Consider the following 21,369-nt stretch of genomic DNA (forward strand, 5'->3'; position numbering starts at 1 on the left):
CATGGCAAAAAAAATAAAATTTTAATAATAATTAAAATCTCTCTCTTTTAAATTTTCTATTGTGATGGCTACAAAAGGAAAGTTTTAAAATTAATCTCTCTTTTTTAAACAATGTAGAAGGCTACAAAAAAGGAAAAATTAAAATTAGAACTTCTCTACTAAATCATGGTTACAAAAATGAAAGTTTTGTCAAAATTAAAATCTCTCTTTTTAAACATTATAGATAACTACAAAAAGGAAAGATTAAAATCTCTCTTTTAAACCTTTGTAGATAGCTATAAAAGGAAATATTTTAAAATTTAAAACTCTCTTTTAAAACCATGTGGATGACTATAAAAGAAAAGATTTTAACAAAAATAAAATCCCTCCTTTTAATCCTATGTGGCCGACCCCTTGCTTGGGTACCAAGCTTGGCCGACCACCTCTTGGACTCCAAGCTAATGCTTGGTCGGCCCACTTGCACCAAGCAAGGATGTGTCCAGCCCATTACTTGGGTAAGAAGTGGACTTATTGGATACAAGGCTTTATAGAGACTATAATAGGGACCGAGAGGAGGAATTGATTTTGGTCTCCCGATTAGCTTGAGCTTCCTGTATTCGACCCGAACACCCAACTCAAGTTCATCAATAATAACTCATACCACTAAAGAGTTATTATTGAACTACCGCACCAATCCCATATTACATTATGGACTCCTTCTTATCATGAGTGCATTAATCTCCCTGTGTTTAAGATATCGAATGTCCATTAATTAAATGAGTTACTGACAACTCACTTAATTAATATCTAGTTCCAACAGTAGTACTACTCAATTTCATTGTCATGTCGGACTAAGTCCACCTGTACGATTTACATGACAATCCTTATGATCTCCTTAAGGGGACATCATCAACCTAGATAACTAGGACACAGTTTCCTTCTATAATCAACAACACATCATATAAATAATATTATTTCCCAACTTATCAGGCCTATTGATTTAACGAATAAATCTCACCCATTGATAAATTAAAGAAATAAATACTAAGTATATGTGCTTGTTATTATATCGGGATTAAGAGTACGCACATCCATAATAACAGAGGTTATGTTCTTTTATGCAGTCAGTATAAAAGGAACAACCTCAAATGGTTCTACTCAATACACACATAGTGTACTAGTGTAATTTTATAGTCAAGATAAACTAATACCAAATTACACTACAACCATTCCAATGATTTGTCCCAATCCATCTTGGTTGTGAGCTACTATTTATAATTTATAAGGAACTGATAACATGATCTTTTATGTGACACAACACGCCATGTTATCTACAATATAAATTAAATAGACAACTGCATTTAACTAAATGCAGACATTCGACCAATGTGATTCTTATTACAAAATAAATGCTCATTCAATAAATGTTCATACAAAAATCTAGGCTTTTAGTATACATCCTAACAATCTCTCACTTATACTAAAAGACTATGCTGCCATATATGCTGCCATACATTTGATTCTCATCCCGTCAACATGCCCTTCAAAAGCTCTCGCCGAAAGGGCCTTAGTGAAAGGATTTGCCAGGTTATCTTCTGATGCAATTTTCTTGACACCAACTTCTCCTCGCTTTACGATGTCTTGTATCAGGTGGTACTTACGCTCAATGTGTTTACTAGCCTTATGGGCTCGTGGTTCCTTCGAGTTTGCTACTGCACCACTATTATCATAATAAATGGTGATAATTTTGGACAAACCAAGACTCATATCTAAGTCCATTAAAAAGTTTCTGAGTCATACAACTTCTTTGGCTGCCTTAGAGGCTACCACATACTCAGCTTCCATGGTGGAGTCCGAAATGCATTTCTGCTTAACACTCCTCCATGTTATGGCTCCACCTCTCAAAGTAAACACATACCCTGAGATTAACTTACTATTGTCCCTGTCTGATTGAAAATCCGAATCAATGTAACCCACAGGGAGCAAATCATCTGCTTGGTAAATCAGCATATAATCTCTAGTCCTTCTCAAGTACTTTAATATATGCTTTACAGCAATCCATTGTCCCTGTCCTAGATTACTTTGATATCTACTAACCATGCCCACGACAAAACAGTTATCCGGTCTCGTACATAGCATTGCATACATTAGGCTTCCTATAGTCAAAGCATAAGGAACTGCCTTCATGTCCTCTATCTCCTTTGATGTTTTAGGACACATCTCTTTAGATAAAGGTACTCCATGTCGAAAAAGTAGAAAATCTTTCTTGGAGTTATGCATGCTAAAATGAGCTAGGATAGTATCGATGTATGAAGCTTGGGATAAACACAACATTCTTTTCTTGCGATCCCTTATTACTTTGATCCCAAGAATATGTCCACATTCTCCCAAGTCCTTCATATCAAACTGTTTGGACAACCATACCCTTACGTCTGACAACACTTTGACATTGTTGCCAATGAGCAAAATGTCATCTACATATAGTACAAGAAATACCACCATATTTCTGTCACTCTTCTTGTATACACAAGACTTATCCAGACACTGAAGGAGTCCATAAGACTGGATAACTTCATTAAACTGGATGTTCCAAGATCTCAAAGCTTGCTTCAGTTCATAAATAGACCGATTGAGCGTACATACAAGATGCTCTTTGCCCTTCGTAATGAATCCCTCTGGTTGCTTTATATGGATGTTTTCTTCAAGACTTCCATTAAGGAAAGCTGTCTTGACATCCATTTGCCAAATCTTATAATCCATATGAGCGGCAATAGATAAAAGAATCCGGATAGAGTTAAGCATGGCTACCGACTAAAAGGTTTCCTCATAATCGATTCCCTCTTTCTGAGTATACCCTTTTGCAACAAACCTTGCTTTGAAAGTTTCCACCTTCCCGTCTACCCCTCTTTTTCTTTTGTAGACCCATTTACATCCAATGGATTTTACACCATTTGGTGGTTTTACAAGCTCCCAGACTTGATTAAAATACATAGATTCTATTTCAGAGTTCATTGCACTTTGCCAAGATGCTACATCTTTATCATGGAGTGCTTCATCATATGTGCAGGGATCAGGTTCATGTTTACCAGGGATCAAGTCCGAACACTCTCCCAAAAATATGAATCTATCAGGTTGTCGAACAACCCTCCCACTACGACGTGGCATTGCTTGTAATTGTACATCATTTGTGACACGTGTTGCAGCTTCTTGTGGTATCTCTTCTTGTACCGTTGGTACTAAGGTAGACGTGTCTTCTCTTATTTCTTCAAGAATAATTTAACTCATGGGCTTGTGGTTCATTACATAGTCCTCTTCTAAAAATCGGGCATTGGTTCTAACAATGACGTTCTGATCTTTCGGACTATAAAATAAATCGCCTTTCGTTCCTTTAGGATATTCCACAAACAAGAAAACTTCTGTATGTGATTCTAACTTATCAGTGTCTCCCTTCAACACATGTGCTAGACTACCGTAAATCTGAATATGCTTCAGACTAGGCTTACGCCCATTCCACAATTCTATGGGAGTAGAGGATACTAACTTAGAAGGTACCAAGTTTAGAATGTACACTACCGTTTCCAGAGCATATCCCAAAACAAATTTGGTAATTCTGAATAACTCATCATTGATCTAACTATTTTCATAAGAGTCCTATTCCTTCGTTCTGTCACACCATTCTGTTGGGGTGTACCAAGTGCAAATAGTTGAGATTGAATCCCGACCTCTGATAAATAACTCCTAAACTCTCCTAAGAGGTACTCACCACCACGATCAGACCGTAGTGTCTTGATACTTTTACCATGACGTTTCTCTACATCAGCCTTATACTCTTTGAACTTATCAAAGCACTCAGACTTGCGGCGCATCAAGTAAATGTATCCGTATCTCGAATAGACATCTATAGAAGAGGCAAAATATTCGAAACTACCTCTTTCTTGAATAGTCATAGGTCCACACAAATCAGAATGAACCAATTCTAACACATCTTTGGCTCTATACCCCTTGGCCTTAAAAAGTCTCTTGGTCATTTTTCCTTCCAAGCAAGATTCGTAGGTTGGAAAATTTTTCACCACAAATGAACCCAAAGGTCCATCAGCTATTAACCTTTGAATCCTACTTAAGTTAATATGACCTAGCCTTAGATGTCAAAGATATGTTTGGTTTATTTCTGAAGGTTGCTTTCTCTTATTAGAATTAGAAGATGTGTTATTAATTTCCATTTGCTGTATTGTGGGAGTTATTGGATTTAGAGTATACAAATTGCCAACCAATGTACCAGAACAGATAATTTCCCTATTTTTCTTGACAACTACTTTATCATCAAAAGAAACAGAATATCCATCCATAAATAGTTTGGAAACTGAAATCAAGTTCTTTCTAAAACTTGGTACGTAAAGACAATTTCTCAAAATCAATGTTTTATTCCTATCAAAGGATAAATAAACATCTCTCACTACAACAACCGCCACTTTTGTAACATTGCCTATGTAGACGGTAATCTCTCTTCATGTAGTCGTCGAGTTTCCTGGAACCCTTTTATTGTTCTCCTTTCTACGAGGGCAGTCCACCTTTCAATGTCCAGACTGCTTGCATGTGAAGCACTTGCCCTTCGGCTTCTTCATACCTCCTTTTGCTCTAGTCCCTAGAGATCGATTCACTTTCTTTGCTGAACCAACTTGTTTCTTTTTCTTCATTCTACCTTTCGGTTTAGAAGCAGAAACATTTTCAGCAATGTGAATTTGAGAGCTTTGACGAAATAACCCTTCTGCTGCTTGAAGTTTTGTCAGAAGTTTTGCCAACGAATAAACTCTTTTGTTCATGTTGTAGTTCAAGCGAAAATGCTCATAACTTTTAGGCAGTGTTTGGAGAATGATATCGACCTGGGTTTCCCCATTGATTTCAGCCCTAAGGATTTCTATCTCATTTAAATGAGCCATCATTTTGAGGATATGATCCCTTACGGGTGTCCCCTCAGTAATGGTGGTCGTCATCAAGTTTCTCATGACTTCTTGCATAGCAACCCGATTCTGATGTCTGAAGAGTTCCTTGAGATTGCGCATCAGGTCATAAACAATAGGCATGGCCTGATGTTGATACATTTGACATAGAAGCCAAAATGTAATACCGCGTCATATCATCTGCCCTGACCCATTTCTTATGACACTCAATCTCCTCTTCACTAGAATCACTATTAGGCAAGCTTGGACAGATCTCAAAAAGTATGAACTTGTAGCCTTCAGCACTTAAGACAATGCACAAGTTTCTCTTCCAATCAATATAATTGGGTCCAGTAAGTTTGTTATCTTTCAATATAACAACAAGAGGATTGAAGACCATTTGAAATCCTAAGAATCACAAAATATTTGGTTAAAACTTAAGAGTTTAAAATAATATTGATTCCTCAAACAATATCATTTAAATTTACCAACACCTCAAAACACCGTGAATTTTGTATGCCACGATAGTGTGGACCTATACAAATTCAAACATTTGTAAGAGGGGGGTTTACCCATTAATTTTATTATCTTGTCAACCTAATTTTATGAAAAATAAAATTAATAGTCGGTTTTTCTTCGATCACACAAATAATAGTAGTGATTCCAATGGGGAGGATATTATTAAATGCACCTAAGTGTATACCATTACTTGATACTTAGTCCATTAAATATTATTGTGCTCCTTCAGATGGAGAAAATCACACAAACTTAAATAATTTCATATAATCATCCATAAAGGAAGTTTGATCTAGTGATCCGCAAACAAATTCATCCGACGTGGAGGAAGGCACTCAGAGCCAACGCGTAAGTTTGAATGCATCACTTACAAACCAGTAATGGAGACCGTGTAATTTAAATAATTCCTCTCTCACTTAGTTATTTAAAACAAGAAATTTTAACATGCACACACACGCAACACATATAGACAGCATAAAAAACAATAAATATGAAAAATAATTTCCAACTATTATAGCCTCATCCATAGCTGTCCTCCGTATGCCACCAACCCTAGTCGCCGCCATCGGGTCATGTCGTCGCGTCTATCTTGCTTCCTTTTCTGCTGTGCCTCTAGTCCTCAAGATAGTACCATGCATAGCAAGGAGACAAGCCGCAACAAAATAAAATTTTATATTTATGGATCCTATATTTCACAAGGGAATGTACATGTAAAATCCTAAAACTAATACAACTCCTGCTGTATTTAATAATTACAATCATGCACACACATAAAATGTCCTAGACATGCCCGAGGGTCCAATCACACACAAACACAATAGGGTCATAATAGTTGGAACTATGATGCCTGCAACTATAGAGTTAATCTATTTGCACATCCTACTATTATTCTGCCTAAATTTATATATGAACCGTGCATAATTTAACTGAAAACCAAACACACAGAGGCAGAAAACTCGCTCTGATACCAATTGTTGGTTGCTACTTGAAATTCTGTTCTGCTTCCACTGTACAAAATTTGTACAAGCACAGAACTTTCCTAACAACCTATGTGTTTCTCATGAGTTAAACTTGAATTGGAAACGTAACTTAACATTTTACTTCAAGTTCAACTCATGTGTTCTTCAGTAGTTAAAACTTGGATTGCAAATGATACTTAACATTATTAATCCAAGTTCATCCCATGTTACAGAAGTTGATTAAATATCTATTTCAAGGATTGACTTCCAGGTTAAACATGGCGAGGCACTCGACCTTTTTGGGTATGAGATCATCCACTACTTCCTAGACAAAGCCTTTCAAAGAAATTAAATATTTAAACTTCTTACAGTAACCCTAGGTTTAACTATAGAGACCTCAATAAAAGCACAAGATCAAAACACTAAATCGAAACATAAAAAATGAAACACGAAATTGCGAGCCTCTTGTGTTGGTATTTTAGGATCCATACAAAGAAAAACTAGTTTCGCTGCGGAATTAAGAACTAGTTATACATTTCTTTGTAAACAAAAAACCTCTTGATCTTCTGCTGTATTCCTCTCCTCCTCTTGGACGTCATGTGGCCGACGATCTACCAAGATAAAATCCACCAGAACCACTTCTTCTCCTCCAAGAAATTCTGGCCACCAAGGAATGCCAAAATAGAAAACTTTCTTCTCTTCTTCTTCCTCAAACAACCGGCCACCAAGTGCTCCTTCTTTTCTTTCAAGTTTCGGCCACCAAGAATAGATGGGTGTCGACCTTAGAAAGAAGAAAAAGAGAGAAGAAACAAGGTGCTGCCGGCCTTAGGAAGAGGAAAGGGAGAGAGGTCGGCTACTAAGGATAAGAGAGGAGAGAAATTGTAGAGTTATGTGTATGTTCCATAAGGCATCCTCTACCTCTCTTTTATAATGCTTGGTCATGGCAAAAAATGAAATTTTAATAATAATTAAAATCTCTCTCTTTTAAATTTCCTATTGTGATGACTACAAAAGGAAAGTTTTAAAATTAATCTCTCTCTTTTAAATAATGTAGAAGACTACAAAAAATGAAAGATTAAAATTAAAACTTCTCTTTTAAATCATGGTTACAAAAAGGAAAGTTTTGTCAAAATTAAAATCTCTCTTTTTAAACATTATAGATAACTACAAAAAAGGAAAGATTAAAATCTCTCTTTTAAACCTTTGTAGATAGCTATAAAAGGAAAGATTTTAAAATTTAAAACTCTCTTTTAAAATCATGTGGATGGCTATAAAAGGAAAGATTTTATTAAAAATAAAATCTCTCCTTTTAATCCTATGTGGTCGGCCCCTTGCTTGGGCACCAAGCTTGGCCGACCACCTCTTGGGCTCCAAGCTAATTCTTGGCCGACCCCCTTGCACCAAGCAAGGATGTGCCCGACACATTACTTGGGTAAGAAGTGGACTTATTGGATACATGGCTTTATAGAGGCTACAACAGGGATCGAGAGGAGGAATTGGTTTTGGTCTCCCGATGAGCTTGAGCTTCTTGTATTCGACCCGAACCCCCAACTCAAGTTCATCAATAATAACTCATACCACTAAAGAGTTATTATTGAACTACCGCACTAATCCCATATTACATTATGGGCTCCTTCTTATCATGAGTGCATTAATTTCCCTGTGTTTAAGATATCGAATGCTCATTAATTAAATGAGTTATTGACAACTCACTTAATTAATATCTAGCTCCAAAAGTAGTACCACTCAACTTCATTGTCATGTCAGACTAAGTCCACCTGCAGGGTTTACATGACAATCCTTATGAGCTCCTCAAGGGGACATCATCAACCTAGATAACTAGGACACAATTTCCTTCTATAATCAACAGCACACCATATAAATAATATTATTTCCCAACTTATCGGGCCTATTGATTTAACGAATAAATCTCACCCATTGATAAATTAAAGAAATAAATACTAAATATATGTGTTTGTTATTATATCGGAATTAAGAGTACGCACATCCATAATAACAGAGGTTATGTTCTTTTATGCAGTCAGTATAAAAGGATCAACCTCAAATGGTCCTACTCAATACACACATAGTGTACTAGTGTAATTTTATAGTGAAGATAAACTAATACCAAATTACACTACAACCATTCCAATGGTTTGTCCCAATCCATCTTGGTTGTGAGCTATTATTTATAATTTATAAGGAACTGAAACATGATCTTCTGTGTGACACCACACACCATGTTATCTACAATATAAATTAAATGGACAACTGCATTTAACTAAATGCAAGCATTCGACCAATGTAATTCTTATTACAAAATAAATTTTTATTCAATAAATGTTCATACAAAAAGCTAGGCTTTTAGTATACATCCTAACAGGCATGATATGATTTATATCAAGCCCACGGGGTTTAGAGTTTAGTTGATTATTCCAATAATATCATAACACTTTCAAAAAAGTCAAAATAAATAAAGGAGGATATCGTTGGGCTCCTTGCAGTCTCAGAAATCCACAAGACTTATAATAGGTTTAATCGAACCTATCTAGGTCCATTAATGGGTTTCAATTAAAATTCACTAATCAACTTAGAGACCTCAGATTACAATCACTTCATGTATTATATATTTCTGAGGCTACCGTTTAAGTCCAACAGTGTCCTCGATTGCTTTTTTTGTCTTTTATGAAAGTGTTAAAATGTTATTGGAAGAGTCAACAAAAACCTAAATCTCATGGGCCTAATATGGAATCATATTAGGCCTACATTGGGTCATATTATACTCATGGGGTTTAGGATTTAGTTGATTCTTTTAATAACGTTTTAATACCTCTGAAGAAGTCGAAATAAGCAATAGAGGGAACTATTAGACTCCTTCCAGCCCTAGAAATCCATTGCCGAAATGGATCCAATCGGATCTATTTCGATTAGTAGGTTTTAGTCAAAACCCAATTATTGACCTAGAGACCTCATATTACACCCAGATGGGCCAACTCGTGCCGGGGCGGGCCAACCCATGGTAGGCTGACCATTTGGTGGGGAGGGGCGGGTGGGCCAACCTGCTATCTTGATAGGTTGGAAAATTCTCAACCCAACCCAACTCAAGACAGGTTGCGGGTTAGGCGAGCCAACCTACTGGGCCATTATTTTTTTTTAAATAACTATATATATATATATATATTTGGTTATGAATTAGATGAGTTAAACCTATGATTTAGCACATAGATGTGATGCTAAGTATCTTCATATCAAAAGTTTAGTTGGCAGTATAGATAGTTTTTGTTTTAAAGTGTTTGTTTTTATTTCTTTTGACAATTGTTCTTTATTTGATTTGAGTACAGAAGTTAGGTGAGTTTGATCTGATTCAATTAAAGTCTCGTCTTTGAAGTTCTTGAATTTTCCATTTTAATTTTAAATTTTGGGAAAAATTTTTTGTCCTCAACCTACGAGCCAACCCAAGCTCGTGCAGGCCTACCTATTGGAGTCGTGGGCCTAGGCATGTCGACCCATCTGGACCCACCTTTAAATGAGTTGATAAAATTTTAATCTAGTCCACTTAAATTGTTTTGGCAGGCCGAGCTAACCCTAGAAACCCAACCCAAATTCACGGCTCTACCCATTTCAAGTCGTGTGGATTTCTGAGGCTAGAAGAAGTCCAATGGTGTCTTCCATTGCTTATTTTGGCTTCTCTAAAGGTGCTAAAATATTATTGGAACATGGGCTTGATATGATTCATATCAGGCTCATGGGGTTAAGTTTTTACTAGTTCTTCCAATAACATTTTAATACCTTAACATAAGCCAAAATAAATAATAAAAGGCATTGTTAGACTCCTTGTAGCTTCTGAAATTCACAGGAACTGAAATAGTTACAATCTGAAATCTTTATGTGATAGGTGAGTTTTGATTGAAACTCATTAATGGATCTAGACTTGTTCGATTAGATTCATTTTGGATCCTATGGATTTCTGAGGGTGTAAGTATTGATACAATTAGCACTAATAATCAAACTAAGATTTTGATGTATGACAAAAGGTTAAAATTAAATTATGTGTGATGTAATGTAATTACCAAATATGCAGGCTAAAGGACTTGATGAGTCTAGAGAACCTGACACCGGGCTAAAGTCCAGTTAGGTCTATAGGACATGATAACTGGCAGACAACTCAGATAGGTCAAGAAAGGGCGTGATATCTGGCAAGAAATTCAGTTAGGTCAGTACCTAACAACTAGCTAAAGTTTAGCTGGGACATATAGAAGGAAGACCTGGTGGGTTAAGAGATCAAAATAAAGTGAGTCTGCATATGGTAAGTTGAGGTAAGCATTAAAAGAGAGATCTAGTGAGGATGAGTCCAAGTGAGATTGTAGGTCCTAGTCCAACTTAAATCCATTTTAGAAATCTAGGTTGAGACCAACACTAGATCCCGATCTTTGCAAGATAGGATCTAACTCATAATCTTATTTTATTTTATGTGCTAACTCTGTTTTATAGGGTTTTTTTTTTCTATTTGGACTAACATGCTTTTATAGGAGTTAAGTGTAAAAAATAAACCTCAGATAAACAATGCTCAAGGTGCTTAGCGCCACATCAGCTGAGGAGTTGGAGGTGCCCTCATGGAAATAAGTTTTGAGAATGAAGTTTTGCTAGTTGGAAGTGCCTCGGAGTTGATTGGAGGCGCCTCGGATCGAACTGGAGGTGCCTCAGAGCTGATGGAGGTGCACTCAAATGGATAAAAGCCGACATTTGTGAATCAAATTAGCGCTATTTGAGGCACTATGGTTTGATGGAAGCGCCTCTAATGACATATATAAGGAGGTCTCGGTCAGCAGTTTTATAATAACTTCTTTACTAACTTCTAAATGTTTCTGCTGCGTAGTCTTCATGATACTGTTATGTTATGACTCTGCTACACCCGACTACTGCAGTTATATCAACACCAACACACGAGCTCAATCCAATTCTCCTTCTTCGTGTTGGGTAACAAATTTTATTCATTTCAATTATTGCATAAGGAATTGCAAGTTTATTACACTTTCCTCTTTTTGTATTTGATTACTCTACCAGAAGTTTACCGTTAGAGGATATTGGTGGATTCCCATCGAGAAAGGTCCAAAGGGTCTGAGTCTTGGAGAAGAAGTCGTTGAAGGCTCCGAACCAAGTAAATAACTAAGTGCTGATTTTATTCTTATTATTTTTCTTAGTATGTTTCTTCTGTGCACATGTTTTAAACTGAAAAAGAAAGTTTTTGAAATACATGTGATTCCCCCCTCCTCATGTGCATCAATTCTGCAATTAGTATCAGAGTAGGGGATGCTATGAATTGGTGCAACCACTATTTGAGCAAAAACTTTTGATTTTTCATTTTTAGCTTTTCGCATTAAGCTATAAATGGTGCAATCACCTTTTTCTGATAAATTTTTTATTTTTTATAATTGATCGAAGTTGGTGCAATACTACTCAAGTCATTCTCGTATTTTTTATTTTAATACCGCACTACTTACTCCAAGACCTAGTTTTGGAAACTCCTTGTAAGATTTTCTTTTCAGAACAAAAATTACCCAAAATGAAGGATACAATCCCCCCCCAACCCAATTTTCAGTGGAGACAATTTTCCAAACTAAAAGAACAGAATGGAGGTTTACTTGAAGACCGACATCGACCAGTAGTTTTGTATTCGATGACGTTACACGACTTTGATTAATGATATAACCTATTTGCCTCTTGATCTAGAAAAATGGAACCCAAAAATGAAGAAGTTGGCCCAAGTTGACTCGAAGGCACTGAACACCCTTTAATATGGGCTGACAAAAGGAAGAACTCAATCAGATCGGACTGTTCAAAAATTCAAATGAGTTGTAAGACAAGCTAATTGAGATACATGAAGGAACAAATGATGCCAAGGTAACTAAATGACGCTAAGATAACTAAATGATGGCAAGCTAATTGATCACTCAATTTAAATATAAACAGAGTAGCCTTATATTGTGAATGATGGTTGCCTTTGATTTTAACCACTAGCTAGCTAGAATTTGTAGGGTGTGACTCTCTTAAATAGGAACATATAGACACACACATACACACTAGCGAGTGATCGTGCACACACATTGCATGAGCTAGGTCCCTTATACCAGGTGGGGCAATGCAGGTAGAGATCCGAGGGAAGAAGAATTGGCCTATAGAAAATAGTTTTAATTTTTTAGTATTGCCCCTACTTTTATTTTTTTTAGTGGGGCAAGACTCTATGTATAATATAATACATGAACGTGTGTAGGTAACGGAATATTAAACTGATAAGAACAAATACTACATTTAATTTTATCCAAAAGGCCGCCCATAAATTGGGTAAGGGTGTGTCGCTCGAGAATTCCAACAGCAAGATATTGTAACGGGCACCCTGTTGGATCAAGAAGCGCTAGAGGGGGGGGTGAATAGCGCTCGTGGCTATTTCGTTCGATTCGTAAAATACTCAAGTAAAAATGCAGCGGAATAAACAGAGAACAAGCACACAGAAACGGGAGGATTTTACTTCGTTCGGAGCCTAAGGTGACTCCTACTCGAAGGCCCGCGATCCTTGATCGCTTCTGGTGGGCAACAACTATAAGTTCAAAAGTATACAAAGATGATTTACAAGTAATGCAGTAAATAATCTTATACCGACAATGGAAAATACTAAGTTGAAGCTTCGGGTTGTCGGTGTCGAGTTGCAGCACTTCGGGACGAGTTCGTTAACAGCTAAATGTAGAAGGAAGACTTGAATGTTATATGTTCAAGCTGCTGGTAAAATCCCCTTTATAAACAGTGTTCAAGGCGCCTTAAACCCCTCCAAGGCGCCTCCAGGCTGGCCGCATCACCCGTGTGGATCAGAACCAACCTGGTCGAATTCTATCCTGTTCAAGGCGCCTCTAACCTCTCCAAGGCGCCTTCATCAACTTGTTCAAGGCGCCTTAAGCCTATCCAAGGCGCCTTGAAGCTTGCTTCGCAGCCAGCTTAGGTTTTGCACCCGAGGCGCCTCCAAGCTCCATGGAGGTGCCTCGGACACTGTTCATCTGAGGTTAATCTTTGCACTTTAGTCCCTGCAAGATACATTAATCCCAAATATACCCTGCAGCACAAAGTTAGTACATAAAACATAATAGAGGTGATAATGACAGTCTCTGGACTGTCCGAGTCTGATTTCGGGTTTCCGCCCGGAAACCCTAGGTCGACCCGACGCCTACTGTTCCCTCTACGGGGAACGCGTCCTCACCTACTCCACTCAGGAGATTTACCTGTTGCCAGTGCGATCCTCCAGATCGACTGGACTTTTGCTCAGCACTCGACGCTTCCGGACTTTCTGCTGGACATCTGCTTCCCGGCTAGTCCAGTCTTTCACCTGGTACGCGACACCAGGACTTTTCACCTAGGGTTACCACCCCCTAGGACTTTTTGCCTGAAGTCATCGACCTGCCAAGACTTTCCGCATAGGGTTACCACCCCCTATGACCTAGGGTTACCACCCCCTAGGGTTTATCCCTTTGCCTAACCGCAGTTAGGACTTTCCTGAAACACTCATTCAACATGTTAGATACAAAACATCTTAACTTTGAATTCTTTGCCATTATCAAAACACGAGTACAATCGTCGGATGCTTCCTGCACCAACACACCCCCCTTATAAAAAATTAATTTAATATCATACTTGATCTTTAGCCAAAAAGTGAAAAAAGTATGCTTTCTAACATCGTCGACCCAAGGTATTTATTGAAACTTCTCTGCTCATAGTGTTGCCAATCTTAAAATGAGGGACTAAAGAGATCTCTAGACTTCTAATTGATTAATGAGAAAAATTATCAATAATATGTTGCAGTTGAGTCTCGAACTCTAGATCCTGATTGATTAATGAGAAAAATACTCCAGATCACTGATTGATTAATGAGAAAAGTTTATAATAATACACCACAGTTAACTCTACATCCCTGATTGATACATTTATAAAAATTACTAATAAACTATATATGTATATATATATATATATATACAGAAACGTTGCGCTGCGGAACGTTTCTTCCGGACTAATGCGGACCTGCCCTCGTGGCAGGTCCGCGTCACTTTTATTTTTGTTAGAGTATATTAGTTTTTTTCCATTGTTTTCCGCAGCCCTAATTTCTCCTTCATCCTTCCTCCTTTATCGCGACGCGGCCGCAGAAGAGGAACACCCACAGCCGCGAGGAAACTCCATAGATTTCTCCTTCCTCCTTCCTCGCGACGCGGCTGCAGAAGAAGAACACCCACAGGCGTCTTCCTCCTTCGTCGCGCTAAGCTGAAGTAAGGGTTTTCACCCCTTCCTCCTTCGTCGCGCTAAGCTGAAGCTAGGGTTTCCGCCCCTTCCTCCTTCGTCGCGATGCAACTGCAGAAGAGGAACACCCACAGGCGCCTTCCTCCTTCGTCGCGCCAAGCTGAAGCTAGGGGTTTTCCGCATCTCACTCCCCTCCATTTGTTCTCCTTAACGGTACAACCCCTTCCCATTGCTTGGGTTTCTTTCTCCAATCATTTGTGGCCTACAGTCTTAGTTTTCTTTTCAAAAATCGCTTGTGACCTATCTTGAATTTATGCATTTTGTAATGTACAATATCTTGAATATTTGTCTGGGAGATATTGACTAAACCCTAAGTGATATAGGATTCATTAAAGATATTTTAAACTGTTTGGTATGTGTATATAACTACTTGACGCCACTTTTTTTTCTCTTGCCCTCTATTGTTACAGGACTTTATATTTCATCTCTTACACTGTATTGATTTTAACAGTAAATTATGAATTAACTTTGGGGAAGGGGTTGTACTAGTGCTCCTCACCTATATTGTAAAAATGGATTTGAGTAGGTTGTGCATTGGAGAAAAAACATGATCATATCCTTACCAAACACCTTATTTGAACCTCAAAGTACTTTGAAGCCTTAAAGCACTTTGCCAAAGCTGTCTTGTGAAGTTCCGATTGATGGTTCCTAAAGCTCACCTGTATACTGGTTCCTAAAGCTGTCTTATACTTGTGAAGTTCCGATTGATGGTTTTATGGGCCTACAAGTAACCAGTTGCTTTCTTATTTTTCATCTTTTTGGAGATTGAGGATTAAACTTTGGGAAATAAAGGGTAACACCAGTTTTTTGCTCGTCAAGATTGACAAAGGAAAAGAGTAAATTTTAGGCATAACTGCATAAGATTTATTAGAATTTTGGAATCAAGAACTACACTTATGTGAAGGAGATATTGATTAAACCCTAAGTGATATATGATTGATATTCTAAACACTGTAATCTATTCTAATTTCTTGTAAATTGGATTAATTTTGTCTCACTGCAAACACTGATATTTAGGTATTATAAAATATGACGTGTCATAAAATTTAGGTATTTTAATGCAAATTGTGGCTACTTTTAATGTAAATTGGTCAAATTTTTTATAAAATTGTATGATTTCCCATTACTTAAGCAAATTGCTATTGTTTAGCTTAATTTGGTCAAATTTTACTTTTTAGGTTGTGCTTGAATGACATCATCAAGTAACAGCAGCATCAACCATACCAAATATGAAACTGTGTGATGCAGGAACTGCAGATTAAGAGCATTGGTGCTAGTCTCTAGATCGATCAAGAACCCAGGAAGACTATATTATTGATGTAAGCATCATGGATGGTTAAAGTGGGTGAGGTCTGATACTAGAAATGAAGACACTAATGATATACATTTTAGGATGTTGCCAAGAGCAGAGTCAAGGGTGGGGAGTGAACACATTGCTTATCCTGGACATAATATGGGAAATTGGAATGTACCGTTTATGGTCTGGATATTAGTGATAGTGAACTTAATTCTTTTGGCTATATACTTATTTTGTTTGTTGGTTGGCCTAGTTAAGTAGTACTAATGTTGTAATGTGATAAAGAAATACAATTATGGATGTTGTTGATATTTTTTTTTTATTTATGGATGGATATTAGTTTTGTGTTATGCTTATTACTAAACTTGTTGAAGAGATGAAATAGAACCAAGGTCTATCCTTTTATTTATGGATGTTTATGTTTGCCATGAACATCAAAATATTTCAATGGAACTATGGAATTTTAGAACAGAAAGCTCAAATAAACATATTTATCTCAGTTTCAAATATACTTGTGTAATGCAATGCCATATGCCTCTTATTGTTTACTCCATCTGGCAAGTTTTTTTTACATGAAAAAACCCAATAAAATGGTTAGGAAAATTTACCAAAGGGCGCATGTAGAGATCTAAATTTACCAAAAGGCATACGCTACTTTGAAAAGAAGTACGGTTTTGAAACATGCAAAAGAATCAAAAAATAGTTAGAACAATTGAAAACACGAACCAATCTTGACCAGGGAACATTAAAAGGAGCCGAACACAGAGGCGTGGACAACATCCTTTGAGCCACCGCCGGATATCATCACCAGCTCCACAATCGAAATTCGGACAAAGAGAAAGGAAAATCGACAGTACAAGGATATCTTGTTTTTCTATTGTTAGGCCTGATAGGAAGAGATATCAGGCCCAACGTGGGCCTGATATCTCTTCATATTAGGCCCAATAACAAAAAAAAAAAAAAAAAAAAGGAGAGATTTAAGTTTTTCAAAATGTTTATGTTTGTCATGAACATCAAAATATTTCAATAGAACTATGGAATTTCAGAACAGAAAGCCCAAAAAAACATATTTATCTCAGTTTCAAATATACTTTTGTAACGCAATGCCATATGCCTCTTATTATTTACTCCATCTGGAAAGTTTTTTTTACATGAAAAACCCAATAAAATGGCTACGGAAATTTACCAAAAGGCGTATGTAGAGATCTAAATTTACCAAAAGGCGTACTCTAAATTTACCAAAGGGCGCATGTAAAGATGTCTCTTTTTTCTTCTTTTTTTTCCCTTTTTTATTTTTTTTTGCAAGGGCCTGATATGGGGAGATATTAGACCCACGTTGGGCCTGATATCTCTTCATGTTAGGCCCAACGTGGGCCTGATATCTCCCCATATCAAGCCCTTGCAATAAAAAAAAAAAGAAAAAAGGGAAACAAAGAAAAAAAAGTGAGATTTAGGTTTTTCAAAACCTCTGGTTCACCACCAGGAATGCCAAAAATAAAAATGGAGAGTATATTTGGACTCATTACAATTTTAGAAATTCATAGGACCTGAAATGACTGCAATTTGAGCTCTCTAGGTCGATCAGTGAGTTTCGATCAAAACCCACTGATGGACCTAGAGAGTTCTGATTGAGTCCATTTTAGTTTCTGTGGATTTCTGATGCTACAAGGAGTGCAAATATGACATTTATTATTTATTTCAACTTCTAAAAGATCTTAAAATATAAAAAAAAGAATCAGCAAAATAATCCCTATACGTTTTAGGTTTTTCAAACCTTTAGTTCACCACTAGGAATGCTAAAAATAACAATGGAGAGCATATTTGAACTCCTTGCAATATTATAAATCCACAAGAACTGAAATGGGTTCAATCGGAGCTCTCTAGGTCCATCAGTGGGTTTAGACCGAAACTCACTAATCGACCTAGAGACCTCAGATTGCAGTCATTTCAGGTCCTGTAGATTTCTAAAAATGCAAGGAATCCAAATATACTCTCCATTGTTATTTTCAGCATTCCTAGTGGTGAACCAGAGGTTTTGAAAAACCTAAATCTCTTTTTTTTTCTTTTTTCTTTTTTTTCCCTTTTTTCTTTTTTTTTGCAAGGGCCTGATATGGGGAGATATCAGGCCCACTTTGGGCCTGATATGAAGAGATATCAGGCCCAATGTGGGTCTGATATCTCCCCATATCAGACCCTTGCAAAAAAAAGAAAAAAGGGTAAAAAAGAAGAAAAAAGAGAGATTTAGGTTTTTCAAAATCTCTAGTCCACCATTAGGAATACCAAAAATAACAATAGAGAGCATATTTGGACTCCTTGCAAATTTAGAAATCCATTGGATCTGAAATGACTGCAATCTGAGCTCTTTAGGTCGATTAGTGAGTTTCAGTCAAAACCCACTGATGAACCTAGAGAGTTCCGATTGAGCCCATTTCAATTCCTATGGATTTCTGATGCTGCAAGGAGTTCAAATATGATATTTATTATTTATTTTAATTTCTAAAAGATCTTAAAATATAAAAAGAAAGAATCAGTAAAATAATCCCTATACATTTTAGGGTTTTCAAAACCTTTAGTCCATTACTAGAAATGTCGAAAATAACAATGGAGAGCATATTTAAACTCCTTGCAATATTAGAAATCCACAGGAACTGAAATGAGTTCAATCGGAACTCTCTAGGTCCATCAGTGGATTTTGACCGAAACTCACTGATTGACCTAGAAACCTCAGATTGCAGCCATTTCAAGTCATGTAGATTTCTAAAAATACAAGGAATCCAAATATACTCTCCATTGTTATTTTTGGCATTCCTAGTGGTGAACCAGAGTTTTTGAAAAACCTAAATCTCTTTTTTTTTTCTTTTTTTTTTTTTCCCTTTTTTCTTTTTTTTACAAGGGCCTGATATGGGGAGATTTGGGCCTGATATGAAGAGATATCAGGCCCAACGTGGGCCTGATATCTCCCCATATCAGGCCCTTGCAAAAAAAAGAAAAAGGGAAAAAAATAGAAAAAAAAAGATTTAGATTTTTCAGGTCTAACAACAGAAAAACAAGGTATCCTTGTACTGTTAATTTTCCTTTCTCTTCGTCCGAATTCCTATCGTGGAGCTGGTGATGATATCCGGCGGTGGCTCAGAGGATGTTGTTCCAGTGTTTTGCTCTAGTGTTTAAGAATTCACTAGTCAGATACATATACATTCTTTTTAATAGTGTTCTAGATAGAAAGGTTATATTCTTTTGCATTTACACAAGATCAGAAGATAGACATTCTTTCTCCTTTGGGATTCTTTATTTTTAATTTAATTCTGAGACTTAGCATATATACAGTTACAGTAATTCAAAAGTGGTCATAGATTAGTGTTTCTCGATAGATTGTTTGTAGCTATTTTGATTACAAGTTGAAGATGTGTAATTCAAAACTCTCTCACAAGCACTATGCCACCTTGCACAGAATAAACTCTCTCACAAGCACTAAAATTAATAACCATGATATTGCACTAACAATTATCTCAACAAACAAAATAACTCAATTACATCTACTAAATCCAAATAAAATACATGCTATCAATTGTCCAGATTGTGACTGTGACTGATATAAGTGTGCATTAGTTGCTCTCAAATTAACATCGACTATGTCATTTTGCTTTTCTGAACAAAGGTTTCCATCCCGGGCAAGCTAACTGCAATCTTTCGAAAGAGAGCCTGAAAAAGTATGCATTCTGAAACAGTATGCGTTAGAAATATGCATTCTGTACCAGATTCTTTAGAAGTATGCATTCAATACAAAAAAAATGCACTAAATCAATCAAACATACAAATAAAGGAAATAGATGAATACTAACCATAGATAATTACAACATCCTAGCCCATGTTACTAGAACCTGTAACAATAAAGATAATTTATTAATATCATTTTCTCAATACAATAAACCACTATAATTTAACAAATTAAAACTTTGATAGTACCCACTATAGATCCCAAATCAAGTTCATATGTGTCGTCAAGACTGATATAATTATTATCTTCAATTGATCTGATAATTGACACATTATCATATAATAAATATAATAAAATAAATTTATTTGCAAGAAAACATATAAAAAAAATGAAAAAAATGAATCGACACATACCCTTGTTGCAAATTGGGATAGTTACGTTTGTCATGTGATACTCCTCGTTGTCCACATCCACGACAAAGCCTAGAATTTGATGTAGATTTCTCCTTTGATGATTTTAATCTCTTCCCACATCCTTTTGTTCTTATTATAGAAGGATCAATAATACCAAGGTTCTCATCAATGGATTTTTTTTCTTTGACTTCTATCACTGCATGTTGTACTAATGGACATCTCTTGAATTTTATTGCAGATACAATCGAATTGTTCATCCAAGAAGGTTGTCCTTTCATTACTCAAAGATGCATCATCAACTAACACGGAAGCTTTATAGGATAACCTCGAATGCCTCGACATCAAATACCTTTCTAAATCTAGATCATCAATGACATTTTGCTCCCCTAAAGCATATATTGCTCCAACTTTTGCATCTCGTGTCCATCGTTTGAGTATATACGTATCATTTAAATGAAACACTTGGTTGATACGAAAAAAACTAACATATGTCTGCATGGAATGCTCTCAAACTCAAATTTTGTGCAGCTACACGATATGTAATCCCTTTGTTTGTCATGCATGAGCACTCTTGATTTTGAAGAAGAACTTTGAAATTTCATCACGTGGTAAACCGCTGAGGCAACTCCTGTAAATGTCTGTTGCACATAATAACTATGACTCTCAATCATTTCACTTTGAAACTCCAACCATTTCTTTTTTGTGTACAGCGTAACCATTCGAGTTTCCATTGGCCAGGTTGTATTAACCGTGGGTTGCTCATTCATATCAATATGGTCTGCAACTAACTCATTGTGTCTTTGATGTCTCAATGCTCTATTAAAACGTGTGATAAAATCCATTAATGAGTTCTTATTTGAGACATATTTATTGAAAAATACATGTGAGCCTTCATATCTTTGACTACTTGACATTCTTGCAGAAAATACATGACTAAAATATGTTGGAACCCATCTGTATCTCAATTCATACATCAAGGGCAACCAATCATTTTTCTCTAAGTTAGCATCCTTGATAGTCTCTTCCCATGACTTCTCAAAATCATCAGGTGTTGTAGAATTTACAATGACGTTCTTTATGATGTGATAGTGGTTTCGAAAAGTCAAAGGGTCTAATTTATCTGGGAATTTATTCAATATGTGCCACAAACAATATCGATGTACCGTTTGAGGGAAAACTTGTGCAATTGCTTTTGTCATAGCAGGATCCTGATCAGTGA

The sequence above is a fragment of the Zingiber officinale genome, chromosome 6B (assembly GCF_018446385.1).
Source record: "Zingiber officinale cultivar Zhangliang chromosome 6B, Zo_v1.1, whole genome shotgun sequence".
Classification (NCBI taxonomy): domain Eukaryota; kingdom Viridiplantae; phylum Streptophyta; class Magnoliopsida; order Zingiberales; family Zingiberaceae; genus Zingiber; species Zingiber officinale.